At 49.6% G+C, this 17,052-nt stretch overlaps 1 pseudogene; it reads left to right on the forward strand.

Annotated features, from left to right (window-relative positions):
• Positions 1–1,396: 1,396 nt before the first annotated feature.
• On the forward strand, positions 1,397–16,209 carry LOC146757079 (class I histocompatibility antigen, F10 alpha chain-like; annotated as a pseudogene).
• The last annotated feature ends 843 nt before the right edge of the window (positions 16,210–17,052 follow it).

Here is a 17,052-nt window from a genome sequence, read left to right on the forward strand (position 1 = left end):
CCCCCGTCCTCGACCTCTTCAACGTCTCTGGCAGATCCGGTTTTGGCTGGTGAGGAAGGTGCGGTGGGGGGGGGCTGAGGGGTGTGCAGAGCAGCAAGAAGCTCCTGAGAGTGAAAGCGACTCGGATAATGGTGGGAATGAGAAAGCGTTGGAGGAACATAATAAAACATTAACTGAGGAGCTGCAGGACTTAGAACTGCGTACGAAGGAGGCATCAGTCTCTTCGAGCGTTTCACCGATGTCTTTACAGCCCCTGTCTATGCGATTCCCCCCCACACGTAGCGATCCTCCACCTTTGCGTTGGTCTGGAGTCATTAGAGACATGATATTGGAGGGACCGTGTCAAGCTGTGTTTCAGCTCGCTTGCCCGCTGATAGACGATCAGCAGGGAGCTGCTCGGTGGGAAGTGCATCATTGGAAATTGTTACAGCAGGCTGGTAAGACTGTGACTGACTATGGGAAACGATCTGAAGCTTCTAAGCAAATCATTCAATGGATTTTCACTGAGGATACTCATATGACACTAGACACTTCTAATCTTGTGCGGTTGTTACTAACACCACCAGAATACGTTGTTGGTCTAATCTCAAGGCAGAAAATAGCATCCAGCCTTTATAGTAACTGTGTTTGTGTGTTTCTTTCCTAGTGGAATTGCTTTGTAACTTGCGGTGTTATAAATAATATTAGTAATGGTTTGACATAGTGTGTGATTTTCAGTGTTACCAATGCAGTCTCAAGAATTAGAATTTTAGGCATTATCCATAGATCAAATGTGTGTTAAAGAAAGGATTTGATGTAATCAGTGCTGTAATCTATGGGAATAGCTCTTTTAGTATGTTAGTACTGCTCACTCATGATGTTATTAGCCTATTAATTAGCTTTTCTTAATTTGCAAAGACAAAACCTGGAAAGGAATCCCAGGCAAAGGGATGACCCTGTATCGTAGAATGGATACGTCTCTTACACCCAACTAATTGGGATTTTAAAAATATGACCATGCATCACTTGAGACAAAAGTGCATACTAATAGAACTAAATTTGATAGTTTATTCTGTTTTCCAGGCAGCTGTTCCACTTGGGCTCTGTATCACGCACTGGCCATGCGGATATGGTGTACAACTGGAAGAAATCCTTCGGACCCTGAATGCAGGAGAGAATCTGTGATGGGTGAGAGAGGAAAGGTGCACTTTGAAGCAGGGAAGGCCCTGCTGGCACCGCCTGTCGCAACCACCACCAACACGGTTTGCTGTTTCTCAAGGGTCAATAAGTAATAATGCCCCTAGTGATACTCCAGCACATTTGTCCTCTAAAACTGGTTCTATCTGACATGCAACTTCATAAAGTTCAATTATCAATTATTAGCTCAAAGGCATGGTTATGAGCATCCTAAAAGCATTTGTTGCACAATAGTTAGTGGCCATTAAAAATCAATATATCAGAGTATATGAAAGTTGAAGACTTTTCCTAACTAGTTACATGTGAACACAATGGGACCCTCATGGATTTATTTCCAGGTTGCAGAAACTTAGGTTGCAGAGCAAACGTGTTTGTTCTTTTTAGTAGGTTTAACAGTAATGTTGTTATGCTGTGTTTGACTTGTCTCTTTTTTCACATCTAGAGTATTGTCAATCGAGGCCTTGATTGAGTTATAATGGTTATGTTATTAATATAAGTAGTGTTGTTATTCTATAGGCAGTAGCTTGCTAATTAATAAAAAAGGGGGGGTCGCCGCGCTCCGACCCCGCAGAGCTCCACTCCATGCGGTACTTGGAAATAGGGATGACGGATTCCGGCCCCGAGCAGCCCTGGTTCTTTGAAGTGGGGTACGTGGATGGCGAAATCTTCGTGCACTACAACAGCTCTGGTCGGAGCTACGTGCCCTGCACCGAGTGGATGAAGGCACCTGGAGCTGTGGATCCCGAGTACTGGGACAGGAACACCCAGAGAGCACTGAGCAATGAGCAGAATAGCCGCGTGAGCCTGGTCAATGCGGCACGGCGCCACAAGCAGAGCGGCGGTGAGCACAGCTGTGCCAGGGGCTCCATGCTGTGGGATGGGGCTCCATGGTGCATTGCCGCCCGCACCCCCCAGGGCTGGTCCTGCCCGGCGGCACCGTCCCGGGGCTGCCCGTCACAGCCCCACCGAGCTCGACCCTGGGGGACCCCAACCCCATCCCCAGTACAGTGGGTCCCCTGGAGCTGGAGGGGCCCATCAACCCCTGCCTGGCTGTGTTTCAGGGTCTCACACATGGCAGCGGATGTTGGGCTGTGACATCCTCGAGGACGGCACCACCCGGGGCTATCATCAGTATGGCTATGATGGGAGAGACTTCATTGCCTTCGACAAAGACACGATGATGTTTACTGCAGCGGTTCCAGAGGCAGTTCCTACCAAGAGAGCGTGGGAGGAACCTGGTTATGCTGAGAGACGGAAACATTACCTGGAGCAAACCTGTGTGCAGTGGCTGCAGAGACATGTAGAGAACGGGAAGGCAGAGCTGGGGAGGACAGGTGAGGGGGGGCCTGCGGTGTGAGACTGCAGGTGGGGCGGGGGCTCAGCGTGGGGAGCTCAGCCCGGCCCTCACTGCCGCCCACCTTCAGAGCAACCCGAAGTGTGAGTGTGGGGGAAGAAGGCCGACGGGATCCTGACCTTGTCCTGCCACGCTCACGGCTTCTACCCACAGCCTATCGCCGTCAGTTGGATGAAGGACAGCATGGTGCTGGGCCAGGACACCCACTCGGGGGGCATCGTGCCCAACAGCTACAGCACCTACCACACCTTGGTCACCATCGACACGGTGCCTGGGGACGGGGACAAGTACCAGTGCTGCGTGGAGCACGCCAGCCTGCCCCAACCCAGCCTCTACTCATAGGGTGAGTGAGGGGATGTGGGGCTGGGGGGCTCTGGGCTGCCCCTTCCCCTGCTGACAGCCCTGCCTTCCCCCAGAGCGGTCACAGTCCAGCCTGGTGCCCAATGTGGTGGGGGTGGTTGTCGCCGTTGTGGCCATTGCCATCATGGCTGGCGTTGGATTCATCATCTACAGACGCCATGCAGGTAAAAGTGGAGGGGTAGGAGGACAGTGGGGGCTGTGGGGGGATTTGAGGCTCCCTCAGGAGCCCTCAGCCTGGCTGTGATGTGAACCTGTGCTGATGCATCTCTCTGTCTGCAGGGAAGAAGGAGAAAGGCTACAACACGGCACCCAGTGAGTGATGAGGGCAGCGCTGTCCCCCACCTCTGCCCAGTGCCAGGGCAGCATTGAGGTCCCCGATTTCTCCCAGGGTTCCCCTTCCTGGTGCTCAAAGCTGCTCCATGCCCCACAGCATGAACAGGGCTGGGGCTCATGGCTGTGAGAGTCCTTCCTTGTTTTCTGGCTCCAAGCTTGCTTCCTGAGGTGTTTCTTGTGAGAAGACTCTCAATGATTTATTGAAGTGGCAAGTAATGGGTGCTACCGTGTGACAATCAATATCACTTTTTGGGTATTTGAATATTTGAAAGCACCTTCCTTCAGAGCTGTTTGCCTCCAGAAGAGTGCTCAGGACTGTTTATGAGTGGAAGATCTGGCCCGGGACTAAATAGCTCCAGCTTGGTGTGGGAAAACTGGGTAATGAAGCCATCGTGCCCTGTGAAAAACAGGATGCGGATGGGTATCCCTGCTCCCTCTTATCTGCTGGCAAGGCTCAGAAGATGGGAACAAAGGAATTTCATCTAAGATCCCAGAGCCAGAAGCTTCCATTCCAAGGAGTGCTGACTCAACTACTTTGGATTCGAGCTGTCACTCCAAAGAGAGCTGACTTGACCACTTTGGACATATAAATAAGTTGGTGCTACCATTGGAAATTGTCATCGTGGTCACCATTAACAGAACAACGCCTGACGACCCACCACGACTGAAGACCAATGACTGAACTACAAACCTCGATGGATCCATGGTGGTGAATATCTCCCTCTTGCTTCCTACAGAGACTCCTTGCTTCTATTTCATATTTTTACTGCATTCCCTTCCCCATCACCCTACACCATAATAGCGTCCGTCCTCCCCTTCCCCATCTCCCTGATAAAGTCTTGTAATAAACTGGTCGGACCAATGTTTGAACCGTTGTTTCTTAATCCCGCACCAGGTATACGTATATCAAAGAACCTTGCCTCCCTCCTACAAACTGGGCTGAGACAATGGCTCTTCTTACCTTACAGGCCAGGAAGGTGGAACCAGCAACTCGAGCACAGCTGCGGTGTGGGGCTGGGGGTTGGAAGGGGTCCCTGTGCTCCTTGTGCTCCTTGTGGTGCTGCACCAGGGCTGGGCTGGGACTCTGCAGGGAGCTGAGGGTTGGGATGTGAACGTGGCCCTATGGGACACCATCTCTTCTTCTTCACACAGGAAGTAACCAAACCGTCTGAGTGCTGTGCTTCAGCCTGCAAGGGGCCAACTGGCCACACGAGCATTTGGGGTCGGTGATGAACACAGCCCCATCCCCTCTACCTCTCACATCTCCCTCTGCTTCCTATGCTGTTATGCTTTTCCTGTGCTGCTTCTTGTGAAATAAAGTGTTGGGCTGTTCTGTGCTCAGCCTGCCTGCATTCTGCTCTGTGCCGTGCTTGGTTTTGGGGTGGATGAGGGGACCTCCCCTCATCCCTCCTCCCCCCACCCCACACTCTTTGCCCATTGCTCCATTTCACACTGCTGCTCTCCTCCTCCCCTTTGCACTCCCTGTGCTGTCTGCAACGCTTTATTCCATACAAATCCCGGAGCATCCCACTCTTCCCATCCTGCAGCGGGGAGCGGAGACAGCCACAGCTCCCCATGTCCCATCGCATCCCACTCCAGCTGCACTGTGGTCCTCAGTGCTGCAGCAGCCGGCTGTAGGATCCACAGCGGGTCCTCAGTTCGGTGGGTGTCCCCATCTCAGCCATTGTGTAATGCTCTGGCACCACAACATGGTCTGCCTTCTCCAGCATCCGGGGTTGATGGCTGATGAGCAGCATTGACTGGTCCCCCCTGTTGGGCATTGGGTAGGTTTGTGGCGTGGCATTAAGCTGGTACATTCGGTGTTACACACTGTGTGTGAGTCCCGTCCGTTCCCGTGTGCGGAGGCACGGTACTTTCACACAGCAGCCTTGATTTGTCGCCGGATTGGGAGGCGACAGCCTTCATGTCAGAAATGTGGACAAATGCTTCTGTTGTCTGAATCGTCTCTTGGCCCTCAGCACAATGATGCGCTGCCTTTCCAACCCTTCACAGCACTGCTAGGTGCCAAGTGCTGTGCTTTAAATCTGTTGTACGATGAGTGGCAGCAGAGACTTTCCAAGGGAAATGCTTTACGCTGTAGATAAACAACAACAACAAATACAGCTGGGTTAATGTGGTCGTCTTCCTGTGGCATATTAGTTGAAGCAAAAAAGAGAATCCCCATCCCTTCTGGCTGGTGCTCTTGGCCACCCCCAGGATGTGCTGAAAAGCTCTTCCAGATCCTTTCCTTTGAGCCTTTGCTGCAGAGGGTCCCCACAGATTCCATTCCAAGATCTCCCTAAGCCTCCCTGTTTCCTACAGCTGTAGGAACTGATCCTAAAACAGCTGGGCTCTGTTTCCAGCCTGTGGGACCCCAGGAGTTCCTCACACCATCTTCTGCAAAGACAGAGCTGCCCACAGTCCCCCACAGCCACTCTTTCCACTACATACATCAGGGTGCGGATGCAGCGCGCTGAGTCCCGGATGTCCCAAACTTTGATGTACGACGTGGTGAACACCAACCCCGTGTGGCTGCAGTATTTGATGGAAACAACATTATTTGGGTGGTTGCTGAGAGCAGAGCACCCATCAGCACCAGAGGTGCTCCTAAAGGGCAAAGAGAAGGTTGTCCTTGCACTGGGACAAACTCAGGAGCACATTCACCCCGAGGCTGAGCTCTGCACAGCAGTGACTTGGCTTCTGGGGCAGAGAACTCTGCTCACACAGGACCCAGCACTGCAGAGATACAGCCAAGAGTGGGGAACGCCTGCAGGTATTTCCCTGGAAGATGCTTGCAAGAAAAACACACTGACAGTGCCCAGTGTTGCTCACCCCAGCATTACAGTCCTGCTGGAGAGCCAGGGATGCGACAGGACATGCTGACAAGAAATGACACAGAGTGTGTGATGAGGACCTCAATCTGCTTATTATGTGGATAATGCGGAGAGGTCTGGCTGACGGAGCTTCTCACTGTGTGAGTTGGTCAGCATTAGAGAAAGCCAACATGGAGTTCTGTGAGCTTTTGCAGGGGACGAAGAGGCACAGAAGCTGCTACCCACCCTTGGCACCCTTGGTGCTCTTAGAAAGTTAACTGAATCGGCCAAGGAGGAGCGGGAGTTACGGCTAACCTGTTTCCTGCAGGGGTGAACCCCAGAGATTTGAGACCAAATGAGGTTTGGCAGATGAATGTCACAGACTTCCCAGAGTTTGGGTGTTTCCGTCACTTGCATGTCACAACTGACACATGCAGTGGATTTCTCTGGGCTGTGGCACAATCTGGACAGACCGCCATGCATTACATAAAAGCGTTGTGCACGGCCATCGCTGTCATGGGTGCACCTCATGAGTTAAAGACTGACAATGATCCAGCATATAGAAATGCATGTTTTGGACGCTGGTGCACAGCTTGGGGCATTAAGCATTCCCGGCAGCAGCACCTGCCAGGCTATTATGGAGTGTGCACATCAGACCTTGAAGGGGCGTCTTTGTGCGCTTAAAGAGGGGGGAGGGCTGGAGGGGCCTGAGCTGTGCCCACACGCTCTCCTCCTGCGTAAGAGAATCGGATGGGAGACCATCAGCTGACCGAATGGACACCAATAGGTCAGGTCCTGATCAGACCCGACGGAGGGCCATGGCTCCCAGACCCTATGCCACTCCTTGTCAAGGGCAGGAAACACGTCTGTGTCGGGACCCCAAGTGGGCCCTGCTGGCTGCCGGCACGTTGGGTTAAGCCGGCACCAAACGACGAGCCATCCTGTACACCGTGAGGATCTGAACATCTCAGCACCAGTTTTGGTCAACAACTCCTTGGTTAATGTCTCCAGTGCAGCCAGTGATTTGACGTCAGCACTGGGCAGCGGCTGCTGGTAACGGCACATGAGACAGCGTTGCTCCCAATGTGCCTGAAGGTCCGAACTGGGAATCCAGCCTTCATGCCGGACTGATAGTTCGTGAGCAGGGGAGACCTTGTTCCTGGATAGTCCCCCAGTGGTGGACATTCAGAACGATTCTGCACAGCCAATATGTTTTTGTCTTCTTATTTGGCTATGGAGTGTGACATTATAATGCACACTGGACAGAACTGGATTGCCACGAAGATTCTGTACAATAGTGTTACATTGAACTTGGAGAAGTTGTAACTCCATTGTGTACTGTGCTGTTATCTTGAACTTGAATGCACCGTTCTCTACAAGTTGACTAAGTGTTGCCATACAGCATTTCACAATTTTTAGGCAGATTGCTGTTGTGTGCTTTCAGGTTTGTAGTCACTGCAGCTGCATCTCTTCGGTATGTTATTATGACAGTTTCATTGTTTTTCGTATATGTTTAATGATTGATTCATTTGCGGAATAGCCTTAAATGTGCAAATCACCTTTGGGGTAACAGGGAGTACGTGGGGGAACCTTTACAGGGGCTGGAGATGATAAAGAGGGGGGAGATGTTGGGTATTGGGCAGGTGGTGCCTGCGTGCACCAGGGCTGGAGTCATGGAGGTCACGGGTATCTGATAGGGGCGGTCACCTGCACCACTATATAGGGTTTGTGGCGCGGCATTAAACTGGTACTTTCAGCGTTACACACTGTGTGTTCTGGTTAGCATTTGGGCTGCTGTGCTAACAGATGTGTCTGGGCTTATCTTGTTTTAAAATGGAAGGGCTTGTAAGGAGCAGAGGGATGTGAGGTATTTCTAGTTCGCTTCATGCTCCCAATTCCAGAACCCTTCCAATTGTGAGGAAACAGAAGTGCTGAGCTGTGTGCGTGTTCCACGGTGCAGAGTCCAGTGACAGTTGGTGCCCGGTGTCTGTGCTGAGCAGCATTGAGGTCTTTAGGAACGTAGGAATCTGCCAATCCGTTGTGAAGGTACTAAAGGTAAAAAGGCAGCATTTCTATCAGTATTGGAGGAGGGAAGGGAACTTTGTCCTTAAGTGCTGTTTTTGTTCCCTTTGTCATGCAGTCAATCCAGCAACTAACTTGAGAACCCGAAAAAAAAAAATTTCCTCGAAAATTCACTAGTGTCTGTGTGAGTAAAAGGTTCCAACTTTTATTGACTATCGGAAATGCTTAGCTCAGAAATGTGCAGCACTTTAATGAAAGAGTTCTGAATCACTTGAATTTGATCTTCTGTCTGGCCTGGTTGCAGGTTTTACTGCATTTGGTACCTTAAAAAATACAACAACAAAACAAATCTAAAATATCAAAATATTTGATTTTTACATCAGAAAAGAAAAAAAAAAATGAACCAACCCAAACCCTTGTTGTGGCTGAGCAGATCGTGCTGCAGCTCCATGCAGTGCTGAGTTACAGTATACAGGCACATGTGTGTGGATTTGTGTATTGATACGCACTGGCATGCTTTTGCTGTACAGGTAATAAAGACGGAGGATGGTTTTTGTGGATTCTTCAAAGGTGAAGAATCCTTGAAGACCAGAAATTCCAACTTACAGAATTTGACATAGGCAAAGTGAGGAGGAAAATTCTTCCTAACCTGTTATAATTAATTAATTCACGGATTCAGTGTTGGTTCGGCCTACAGGAGAAGTGAACTGCAAAGCTTTGAAGATCACTGTATTTGCTGAGGTTGTCCAGGTGGTTGAGCTTGAAGACCTGCAGCGGTCAGACAAATGTGTTGGGGTTACTCACTGCTGTCACTCGTGGTGTTGAAGGAGGGGCTCCATTGGAGGGCTTGCAGCCGTGCAGCCCAGGGACTCCGTGCTGAGTCAGGGTGATGTTACTAGAGTTTGACCAGTGTTGAGGAGGGCAATGTTTTGAAACAACTGCTCCTGAGAGACTGATTGAATGAAGAGAACAAAGCTGGGAAGACGGGTGGGCATTCCTCATTCTTTTCTGCTTGTTGGTGTTTTGCTTAGGGTTCCTTTTCAAAAGAAGATTTCACTGATCAAGACTGTAGAAGACTTTCAGTCCAAGGAAGCACGAGCCAGCTCTTTGAGAAGCACAGGAAGAGCTGCACAGAGATCCCCGAGACCAGAACTGCTTCTGTGCGCTGGTCCAGCATGTCGATTAAAGGAAATGATTGCTATTTCTACTTCTATTCCACTTGTAAAAAGGTCTGCTTGGGTTTTTTCCTTCATTTTTTCTTTCTTTCAGTTCTGAAGTTAAGAGGAATGGGTAGAATAAGTAGAAGTATTACTGGTCTTCAGCAAACTTCATAACTAATTGCATTGTACAATAGAGCAACTCGCTAAAAATGAGCTCAAAGCATGGCCAGTTCTCAGGCTGTACTATTTCATTTTCCTCTCTTGGTTTCCATTGGGTTACAGGGAGACAACTGTCCCTTCAGGCACTGTGAAGCCGCTTTGGGCAATGAAACCATCTGCACGCTGTGGAAGGAGGGCCGCTGCTTCAGGAATGTCTGCAGGTTCAGGCACATGGAGATCACTGTGAGTGTTGGCTCCTCAGAGTTTATCACCAAACCCACTTCTCATTTCTTTAGGTGGGCTGAATGTGCTTTTGCAGATTAGGTTCATTTGCTTTGAAATGATGATGGTTCCTACGGTTAAGAATAGGGGAGGAAGCAGAGGGAAGAGAGCTCAATGGCATTGGTATATCATAGCAGAATATTCTTGTAGTTGATACCAACAGTGTTCTATCAACAGATACTAAAGAACCACATCAATCAGACAAGCATTCTGCAAGGTGTGTTAGTTTAACCCCTTCTAAACTGGTGTCCTCATCCACAGAATGCTAGGAAAGCTCAGTGAGCCTGGTGCTCCCAGCCTGCGCACGCTTCAGAGTGGTGTTTGAGTGCTGCTTTGTGGCAGTCTGCTCACTGGCACCATCTGGAGCTCAGTCTCCCTTTGCAGATCTTAGGTCCACGTTACCATCAGCTCTTCTTCCTTTCTGTCTTCAGAAAAAACGCAGCATGATTTCCTGCTACTGGGAGAACCAGCCAGGAGGCTGCCAGAAATCCAACTGTGCCTTCCATCACACCAAGGGACGTTACCTCAATGGGGTTTTCTTTCCACCAAGCCAAAGTGAGTTTGTCTTTTTTAGGTACGAAAGATTAACTCTATTACTCACAGGTGGGTATAGTGTCATAAAGAACGCCAGGTAACGTTCACTTGTGAGCTGATAGATAGGTTCAGAGCTGAACTTTGTGCGCTTCTGATACCTCAGTTTTATCTTGCATGCTCAGCTTCTCTCTGCTCCTGTGGCCTTTGCCTTGCAGGTTGTTCTCCTGCATTTAAGCTTTTACTGGGTGTCAGGGAGATGAATGTTGTGTAGGGGGGGATTTCCTTGTTCACAGAGAAGCCATTTGGATGGGCAAGTGGAGACTCAGCATTTATCTGTGTGGGTTTTCAGCCTTGCCTGCCATCTTTGTGCAGTGGATAATCTGATTGAATTCCTACAGCATAACTGAAGAGACTGATTTTCTCTTTGCTTGTACAGACCAGCTTTCTAAGGAGGGAGAAGAAACAAAAACACCTGTCCAGCAATCAGCTGAAGAAAACCATCTTGGATTGCAGATAATTTCCACTACAAAATCTGATGCTGATACAAAACAAGGTATTCCAGGATTAATCAGAAGCACTTGCCAATTAACTCCAAAGCAATTCATTGTACAAACACAACAGAACATAGGGTTGCTGAATGGAATCAGCTATTTCCATGATCTTGTTCCTACCTTGTAACTTCATGTGCCTTTCAGATTAGGAAGGTAAACTCCTTTGTTTACATCATTAGAGCAAGACGAGGCCACAGCATGGAGTTTAAGTGCCTGTATGTGCATCTTTTCAACCAGTGGTGAAAGCCACATTTGCTGATAGAGGAATCTAATGTCATATGGATGGGATAAAGTAAGGGATAAAGCCTACTTTTAATATCCAGAAGGATGAAAGGAGGGCAGCAGACAGACATCAGGTCCATGGTGCTCTTAGCTGTGGGGAGAGCTGACAGGGTTTGTTCTGCATGCTTCTGAGCAGGAGGCAGTTTGCAGAGCTGTGGTCCTCAGCGTGTGCCTCTGTCCCTCGGTCTCATTTACTGCTCTGTGTTCCCAGATGACAGTTTGAATGCTGGAATAAAAACACTTGGATCAGAAGGACCTTCAGGAGCTCCTGCTCATCGGCTCAAATCTCAGATTGTTCGTGTGCCTAAGAAGGAGAATGTGCGGACACTGGTCAGCACTGTGATGCTGCCTGCAAAGCAGGGTAATGATGAGTACCTTTGCTTCCATTTGGTGGCTCCTAAGTGGAATGGAGAAATTACAATTGGGACTTACCCTGAGTGCATTACAGTTGCAATATTATTTTGTGTCAGGGCTGTCAAAGTGGTGTCTTTTGGTTGTATTTGTTTTGGGTGGGAAATGGGCTCACAAGACAGTAATTCTGTTGGTTTCTGTCAAATAAGCACTTTGTTTTTCTTTGTTTTAGGGGAGGTGCCTGTGAGTCAACCGAATACTGCTGATAAACCTGGAAAACGGAAATCCTCTGTAGGTAAGGGCTGCTTGTGAGCTGCTGTTTGGCTGCCTCCACGTAAATGGGAGGGCACTGCTGAAGCAGGAGGGAGGAAAGTGTGTCGTGGGTCTGTGATGACTCCAAGTGGCACACAAGTGTAGCAGCTGAAAGGTGAATTTGAGAACATACACTTGGAGAAACCAAAGTTTGTGGTTGACTTGTAAAAATCTTTCTCCAAAGGAATTATCTTAGGAATGTTGTTGTTTTCTCTCTGTAGCTGATGTCAGTGGCCTTCCGCTGAAGCGCAGCCTCGTAGAAAGGCTGGGGAAGAAGATCGAGGTTGACAGAGCACCAAGGAGAGGTAAATGGTCATCGGTGTTTGCTGCACAGATTCTCTAGGCTTTCTGCTTATTCTTTCTCAGGAGCGTTGTCTTTGGGAACACGTATATTCTGTAATATTATGACAAATCTGGAAACTTGAGCTCTCGTTGTAATTTCTTGTAATCCTTATGCTTCTCCTTTCTTGATGATGACAGAGAAGGGTGCCAAGCCAGCAGGGGAGATCTGGAAGAAGAGACGACTGGAAGAAGAGAAGCAAAAAGTAGAAGAGGTTCTTACTGAGAAGAGATCTAAGGATAAGCGCAAGAAGAAGAGAATTTTCCCTCCACCTGAGCCTGGTAACGTGAAACTGGAAGAGCCACCGCGTAAAATCAAGCGATTGGAAGAAATGCATATTAAAAGCTTAGAAGAAATCAAGCAGGAGAAAGCCCTGCGGATGCAGCAGATCGCAAAGCCAGCAGGTAACGAGGTGTTTCACTGTCTGCTCTGCTGAAGTGCTTCCCCTGTCAAGCAAATGGAGTTTGCTTAGAATTGCCTGGGCTGTTTCTTACCAAATGCAAAGGCAGGAAGTGCCAGGATGTCCATCCATGTGTTTTTCCATTGAATCCGTGGTGTCTGCCTGCTTCATTCTGGAGAATTCATTCGCTGTGAGGTTTTGTAATTCAGTTTCTCCTGTACTTTCTTTCTGCCATGTTTTTGGTGTGGCATGTTCTGTGTGTTGACACCAAGGTTATCTTCATCTTTGGCGTGTTGCTTGTTTTAATATGTAAATGTGTTTGTAAAGCATGGATTGAGTTTTTAACATGGGGGCCAACCTCTGTCAGAAAGGTCAGGGGGGTGAGTTATTCATTGGGCAGGTGAGAGAGGCTTTGTGAAGAGACAGCATGTGAAGGAGGGAAGAGCTTGGATACTGTATGGACTGCGAGATGTCGCCTCTCTCGTGTTCTTTGTTATTGAATGTGAGGAAATAAGCACATGGAGGAAACGCTGGCACTCAGGTTTCTTTCTATGCTTGCTGTTGACCAAGTGATTTTCTTTTTCCTTGTTTTAAAGCACCTGGAAGAGAAGAGGAAAAGACTGTGGGATGGAGCAGGGCTGCTCCCAAAGCTGTCTCTGCACCCGCAGAGGTGAGTCCCTTCTGAAGATGAACACAGTGACACAATTTCTTCACATGTTCTCATGTCTCACTGCTCACCATGTGCCACCATTATGTGTGCATTCCTACCTTCCTGCCTTTGGTGAAGAGCTGCAGCCATGTTTCACAATCCTGGTACTTTCAATGGCTTTCCCAGACAGCTTTGCACTCCTCAAACTCAGAATTGATCTGATTGTATCTGGCAGTGAGGCAGTAACCCTGCTGGCACCAGGTACAACTTGTGAGGTTAACGTGGGAGCACTGGATACAAAAAGGTCACGATGGCTTCGTGTTCAATGAAATCAGACTGTGGGTGGATGTTGTGTAGGGGAACAGGAATGACTTTCTGTTGCTCAAATAGAATGTGGTATGTAACAGCTCTAGCACTGTGCTGATTTAAACGAGCACTGAAGAAGAGGAGCCTCCAGCTAAAAAAGCAGCTTTGGTAAGGAGGGGAAGAAGTGTCAGTGCTGTCCTGGTCAGGCTGATACTGAGATACAACTCCTGTAGAAAGTGTGGAGAACTGAAATGTTCTGCAGGTTTCCTTTCAAAGTAGTCACTGTGTGCAGGATGCTGGATGAATGGCAGTGTGTGCACAATGCTCTGCAGCCCTGTGATTCCTCTGTAGTGTGAAGGAATTTGTCCATTACTGCTGCATTGTTAAAAAGACCTGAGGTGCTCTGCAGCCTTCACGTGGTTGTTAACATCCTTCAGGAGCCCCTTAGCCCGCCTGTTGGGTTAAGGCTCAGCAGTGCTGAAGGAGAAGCGCTGCAGAGGAAGGATCTCCTGAGCAATCATTGACTTTGTCTTCCTTCTTCCCAGACTGCTGCTCCAGCCCTGCCGGAGGTCAGCCTGCTCACCAAGGCTGTAGAAGATGACACTGAAAAGTTCATCTCGGAAATCTCAGGAGGGGAAATGGAAGCAGAAATTGACTTGGACCTGGAGAAGGATGAGGATGATTTCCTTCGTGAACTTTCTGAGATGACTGACTGTTGAACTGCGTAGTAGTTATTATAGTATGTTAAAAAAAAAAAAAAAAAACACAAACAAACAAACAAAAAACCAAAAAAACAACAAAACAACAACAACAAAAAAAAAAACCTTTAATTTAATAAAAACCTTTTCTTTTTGGTTGGATACCCCAGGGTGATACTTTACTAAAGGAGGCTTCACAATAATGAGTCTTAAAGCACAGCTGAACTGGTAAAAGATTGGCAGACTGCATTCCATTGTCCTGAGTTTTCCTGCTGGTCAGAGCTGAGGCCCTGTGCATCCATTCCCTGCTCCTGGTTGGCTCCTTTCAGCAGCAAGAGGACAAAGCAGTTCTGTGACAGCCCAGAAGGACGTCCATCTGTGTGCTGCAGTGCCTGGCAATTGATCTCCTGATTCAGTGACGCTCTGAAGGCTTCAACCTCAAGCTCCTTCCTTCCTCCTCCCTTGGCCATGCTCAGCGTTGGGTGCAGCTGGAAGCTTCTTCGGTGCTCCCATTTCTCGGGCAGTCCCCATGTCTAGCCTGGAGTTCTGCCAGCTCTTGAGTATTTTTGGTGTATGCTTTTGTTTATGACTTGAATCCTTTAAGGCAACTTAATGACAATGTGGGGGTGGGAGGGAGCAGAATTATTCTTTTGTTTTGGACCAAATGTGCCACCAAGGCGGGGGGTGCTCCCTGCCTTCCAGTTATCAGCAGTGATGCAGCAGCAGTGTGAGAAGCGGGAGCTGCACGCCACTGCTGTGTTATTCCCTCCTTTCCCTTTTTCTGGATTTCCAGTGCTGTTTGCTGGCAGAGCTTGATGCTGTGCTGATGATTTCTGGAAGCCAACACGTGTGCGCTTCGCTTGTATCAGTTCAGAGTGCAGCCATCCCAGCCCTGCTGTGGGCACAGTGCAGCCCTGGCCCTGCTGGAGGACGCCGTGGTGACTCTGTGCTTCAGCAGGGTATTGAGTGGTTTTCTGCTGACTCTGGGTGGGACTGTGCCCATGTCGTGTCTGCCACTGTTACTGTAAATATTTTATCTTTTCCTTTTGTATTTGCCTTCTATTTAAGATATTGTATGAACGTAGTCAGGCTCCTCTGTTTGTGCCGGCGGCTCTCAGCTGTGTTTTTAAATAAACCTGGCACAGGACAGCAGTGCTGTACGTCTGCCTGCAGCTCTTGGAGGGAGCAGGAGGGGAGCCAGGAGTGCTGCTCCAGCAACATCCTGGTGCTGCTGCCACCAGGGTTACTGCTGTGCTGCTGTTATGAGCTCCATGGAAGAGATGAGCTCCAGCACGGCCTCCTCACACTTATTTGGCTCTGAAGCCTTCAGTTGCTATTGGCCGTGGCACATTCCATGCAGTGTGAATCTCTCTAACAGACATAACTGTATCAGTGGAATTGTGGGGGCTGGGAGGGAGGACACAGTGCTGCTGAGAGCAGGGCCAGGCAGCCCAGCATGCTCAGCACCACAGCCAGGTGAGGCTGGCAGTTCAGTTACAGGTGTGTGTGCAGCTGGTCACCACTCAGCCTCCCCCATTGCAGCTCCCCGTGTCCCACAGATCCCCCATCCTCGTTCTCCCGCTGTCCCATTGTCACCCTGCCACACCACTGCTGTGTGCACTAAACCTTTATTGCCCCCCGAAGAGGTCCTCATTGTACACCACCTGCGCCCGCTTGTCGCGGTGTGAGCCCTTGGCACTGTTCTTTACGGCTGTTGGGGCACAGGATGGGGGCAGGGACTCAGCACTGCTGGCACCCCCACACCGTCCCTGTGCCCCCCCAGTGCCCCCCAGCTCACCCAGGGATCCCCAGAGCCTGGTCAGCTGATTCCATCTTCTTGTAGGTGACAAAGGCACAGCTGTGGGGGGGTGAGGTCAGCACAGCTTCCACCCCATTCAGCACCACCCCACAACAGATGCACCCATACATCACTGACTCACCCACAGCTTTGCCCACGCCCCCTGCCCCTCTGCCCATCCTGCTCTCGCCTCCCCCGCTCCTCAGGCTCCGGCTCCTGCTCCCAGTCCAAGCGGCTGTCGCGCTCTCCCCTCTCAGGGGGGGTCCCCACGTCCCCCACCAGCTTCAGGGTCCCGCAGGTGCTTGCTGGTGCAGACGAAGCTGGTTTGAAAAAATTGCGGGGGCGGAGGGGGGGTGAGCAAAATAAACACAGAGTGAGGGCACAAATATGGGGGAGAGAACAAAATAAAGGGATAGGAACCACAAATAATGAGGTGGGGGCAATAAAGAACTGTGGGGGGGGGGGGGATGGCACTCACCTCTCATCGGGGTACCATCCCGTTCTCTGCCATCCACGATGTTGTGGGAAGCTGTGGAGGAACTGCTCAAATGTATTCTCTCTAAGACAGGGGAGCAGGTATCTCCTAAATGCATATCCGAGCTGGTAAAATGGGCTCATATGAATGGACACCTTCAGGAGGTGGCACTGATGTTCACTGTAGCCGAATGTCGAGAAATAGTCGACCATATGTAGGACTTTGTTATCTCCAAAAATAAGGAATACAAAATATATACACTGAAGAATATGCAAGCCGAGCGGCAGATTGCTGCTGCTGTGGTACAAGCTCTATCCGGACCTAGTGCTCAGTCAAGGTCAGAGCTTGACTCCCTGTTACCAGGAGGTTCGTACTCTGTTTGCTCATCAGCCTCACAAGTCAGGGCTGCCGCAGAAGCCCCGAATAATCCCCCGTCCTCGACCTCTTCAACGTCTCTGGCAGATCCGGTTTTGGCTGGTGAGGAAGGTGCGGTGGGGGGGGGCTGAGGGGTGTGCAGAGCAGCAAGAAGCTCCTGAGAGTGAAAGCGACTCGGATAATGGTGGGAATGAGAAAGCGTTGGAGGAACATAATAAAACATTAACTGAGGAGCTGCAGGACTTAGAACTGCGTACGAAGGAGGCATCAGTCTCTTCGAGCGTTTCACCGATGTCTTTACAGCCCCTGTCTATGCGATTCC

The sequence above is a fragment of the Coturnix japonica genome, chromosome 24, assembly GCF_054131305.1.
Source record: "Coturnix japonica strain WE chromosome 24, WE-NBRP24, whole genome shotgun sequence".
Taxonomy (NCBI): Eukaryota; Metazoa; Chordata; class Aves; order Galliformes; family Phasianidae; genus Coturnix; species Coturnix japonica.